General features: G+C 36.1%; 1 long non-coding RNA gene across 2 annotated transcripts; it reads right to left on the bottom strand.

Annotated features, from left to right (window-relative positions):
• Positions 1–1089: 1089 nt before the first annotated feature.
• Positions 1090–4340, bottom strand: LOC130716193 (uncharacterized). 2 transcript variants are annotated; one of them, XR_009011888.1, is made up of 8 exons: positions 4102–4340; positions 3724–3752; positions 3345–3395; positions 3147–3245; positions 2544–2631; positions 2218–2317; positions 1681–1731; positions 1090–1354 (listed from the first exon to the last, which is right to left on the bottom strand). It is a non-coding gene; the product is annotated as an uncharacterized LOC130716193 (long non-coding RNA). The 2 variants fall into 2 exon arrangements; XR_009011887.1 differs by having other exon boundaries at positions 3345–3752.

Raw genomic sequence — 4340 nt, 5'->3', positions numbered from 1 at the left:
ATAAACCCTTAAAATTATCAATCGGCCAATAGAAGCATTAAGCGTAGAGAGAAATATCAAATAATGAAAACTCATATAATTGCATAAAAGTATATTGAACAAGAGAGAAATCAAACTACATCATCTCAAATACTGAAAGAAAGTCAAAACACAAAAATAGGTAAAGAGGAAATTGGAACCCAAGATAGAACAGAGCTATGGACGTCCGGAGAAGCCGTCATCTTCCTCCATGGCCATGACACCGGCCCTCAAGAGCCTAGCCTTCCTCTCCACCAAGCAATTGCCTCCAAGAATCTCCCAAAAGTGTTTATTAGGTTTATAAGAAGAGAAAGATGAAAAGATGCCCCAAAAAATAGGTTAAAAAATGATTTTTATAGCGATTTTCGTAATCTATGCGTTTTTGTCATTTCTGATGCAGCAGAAGATCTGACTCAGTCACGCGCAGCGTAAAACGGTGTACCCTCACGAGTCTGGCACCTTTGATTACTAGGGTGGCTACGTGGCGCGATCACATGCGCAGGCACATGATAAGTTGATGGACTCGCCACACACTGAATAAAAACTCCATTGCAGCTACAAATGATCTTCTAGGCACACTACTATGCACGGCCATGCATGCCAAGATGCACGGTTGTGCTCCTCAAAATTAACTAACACTACTACAGAAAAGGCTCTTCGCCACGGTTCCGCACGCCCTTTTGCCACGGTTCAACCGTGGCGATAGCCTGCGTGGCAATTGCTCAATTGCCACGGTTCAAGGGCAAACCGTAGCAATTGCTTCGCCTGTTGCCACGGTGAAAAAAGGCAACCGTGGCAATATGTGGCCTCTATTGCCACGGTCAAGCATGGACCCGTGGCAATATGTTGCATCTATTGCCACGGTCAAGTGGGGAACCGTGGCAATAAGTATCCTGTCAACCACATCTATTGCCACGGTCAAGTGGGGAACCGTGGCAATAAGTATCTTGTAATGTCACAGTCAATTGGGGAATCGTGGCATATTTTAGAGCAGAATTTATCAGTTTCAACTGCTTGCATATCAACAATAATTAATTGACGGTAGAGACAAAGGGTATTCCAACCATTAGAAAGGGAAATTTAAAAAATATATAAAATATCATATTATCCTCATAGTCAGCACATACATACAAAATATTAAACTACAACATTTAGTACCGGCCTAATCAACACTGGCACCAAATCCTAAACCAGAAAATTGAACAATGCATAGATGACAAGCAACAAGGAGGGCGATCCAACAAGAGCAAGAAGACGTGGCCCTGCAACAACTTGCAAAAAATCTTCCTATTGTGCATCACTTCATGGAGATAGCTCCCCTTGTCATCTTTGTTCCCTGCAATTCAGAATGCAAATAACAGTCCCAAGAAGCAGTTTAAATAGCTCAATTTCAGCAGCAATTTCAACAGCTTTGTCATCACACATAATTAAATCACACACAATTTCAATTCAGAATAATTCTTTCTCTTTTAACAGTTAGATAACAATGCAAGTCTTTGTATGTAAAGAAAAGATGAAAGAATAGTTTTGTATTTAAAAAGCAAGTTTCATGATCTTTTGGCATCAAAGAATATGTATATGGAAAACAGATAGAACATCCAAATTCCAAAGAATTATGAAAGTAATTGATAAATGAAGTGATAATAAAGGTTTACAAAGAACCTGATGGATCACTCAATGCTTTGGAGATTAACACCTAGAAGATGCCCAAACCTGCCACACAAGTCAATCCAAATATGAAGTTTGGCCACTACATGCTCATATTAAACCCAAAAACATATTTAAAGATAGAAAATTAATAGTTGAACCATACAGAATCCATCAAAGAACCACACCAATTAACTAGGTTCTCATCTACTGCTAAACCTATGGTAGCCAGCTGAAACAAAAAACTTCATGCTTATGCTCAATAATGGAGCTTGTGCAGAGAGAGAGATAGAGAGCATACTTTCTTTTTTGACTTTCCTAACCAGCCTCTTGTTAATCCATTCATTAAAAAAATAAAAAGTGATAGAAAATGACAGCATAATGGAGATGTTGATGGGGATCAAATCTGACCTAGTTCATTTCAGTTAAATACTCTATATAAATACTATTGATTTATTACCTGTAGAAAGAAGGAAGAGAAAAATTGAGATAAAAATGGTTGTTTATCCTTTTTCATGGAATCATCAACCTGGGAAATTACTTATTACTTACCACTTTTGTCCTGAATCACTCAAAGAAGTTGCAATTTCAGCAGCACGAAGCAGGCCAGAAGTTTTGAGACTTTCAACAACACTACCCACAAGTGAAGAATCTTCAAATATAAACCATAATAACTATCAACTTGAAACACAGGAAGTTCTTTTTCAAAAAATCAGAGGCAGATATATACCCATTAAATAAAATATCTCCCAAATGTCAAGTAAATTTGAGTTAGTGGTGTTTGTTTGACATCAAGAAGGAAAAGTGAAATTGACAAAAGTGTTAAAGGCATTCTCTATGTGCAATCAACAGAAATCCCTTCCTTATATTAAGAATACCTGAGTAAAATGGCTTCATCCACAAAGGAACAAAATTGGAAGCAAATACATTTTCATTCTGCTGCAGGGTTTTCAAAACTTGAACCTCCTAGAAGTATCAAAGAGACAGTCAGAAAAACTACAGAAGGTTAAGATAGTTTTCCATATTAATAAATTTACACAAGTAGCACTTGAAAATTGATATCTGCACACAATCAAGAGCTATTATGACAAGAACAAAGTAAAAAATCAGAAGCTATAGTATCAATAACTATGAGACCAGAAATTGCACTTGATAACATGAAAGAAAATAAAATGAAAGTTAAGTTAGAAAATGAAAGTTTTCCAGCAGCACAAAGCAGGCTAGAAGTTTTGAGACCAGATTACTGTTTTAAATTAAAAGAGTAATAAAATGAAAGTTAAATTAGAAAATAAAACATACACAATATATTATATATATATATATAACATCCCCAACAGCTACCTGCACATTGTACATAAATCCTAACGCCCTGGCCCAACTAACTTCAAGAGAGGATAGGTGCATACTAGAAATTAAATACTAGCCATCTACAAGCCTAGTTTCTTTCCACCCAAAGTAAAGCTAATTAAAAGTCCATTTACCTATAGGAAGCAACTTTTCACTCCAAAACTCTATCTTCAATTCAGCAACTCTTTTCCCAGAACATCAGCTGCAACCTTCTCCCTTCTCATGGGAGCGTCCTGAAAATATTTCATTTATCGCTCTTGATATCACTATGCTTTGGATCACTCAATGCTTTGGATCACTCAATGAAGTGATAGTAAAGGTTTACAAAGAACCTGATGGATCACTCAATGCTTTGGAGATTAACACCTAGAAGATGCCCAAACCTGCCACACAAGTCAATCCAAATACAAAGTTGAACCATACAGAATCCATCAAAGAACCACATCAATTAACTAGGTTCTCATCTATAGCTACACCTATGGTAGCCAGCTGAAACAAAAAACATTATGCTTATGCTCAATAATGGAGCTTGTGCAAAGAGAGAGAGCGCATACTTTCTTTTCCGACTTTGCTAACCAGCCTCTTGTCAATCCATTCATTAAAAAAATAAAAAGTGATAGAAAATGACAACATAATGGAGATGTTGATGGGGATCAAATCTGACCGAGTTCATTTCAGTTAAATACTATATAAATACTATTGATTTATTACCTGTAGAAAGAAGGAAGAGAACAATTGACCTGAAACCAGTAATATTAAATTATTAACTTTGCTTACACGAAGAAAATTACAAAACACAAACACAGCCACATTGAAGAGCATTTATTTAAGAGCTCATCAAGATATAATCTTCCAAACAGGTATATACAAATCTAGCAGGAAATAAGTGTTATCTATTGAAGGACTTCATCAATTCCCTCTGACTTAGATACCACATCAACATTCCACATTAGAGTATATTTAAATTGAATCAATTTATAAAAGAGAATGGAGAAAACACCCCAAGAAAAAGGTGATGCTTCCTATAAACCTCTGAAATTATACCATCTTTAATCATTTCAAGAATATGAAAAGGGATATTATGCAAACCAGGCATGTTATCCTGTTTCCAGATTCCAAGCATTCTTCGAATGGGGCATGCTTCTTGATGTTCATCTTAAATTCAGCAGAAACATGAAGAAAAAGAGAAGTATTCAGTCAGTCACTTCTCCTATAAAATTATGGCCTATTTGAATGATCTGAACAAGAAAAATTGCTCATTTTACACATTCTGTCAGACATATGAAATGCAAGATGACTTCACCCTCTTAAAGACCACAAAGCATATA

The sequence above is a fragment of the Lotus japonicus genome, chromosome 4, assembly GCF_012489685.1.
Source record: "Lotus japonicus ecotype B-129 chromosome 4, LjGifu_v1.2".
Lineage (NCBI taxonomy): Eukaryota > Viridiplantae > Streptophyta > Magnoliopsida > Fabales > Fabaceae > Lotus > Lotus japonicus.
Note: the sequence above shows the minus strand (reverse complement) of the source record. Positions and strands in the feature narration are given on the sequence as shown.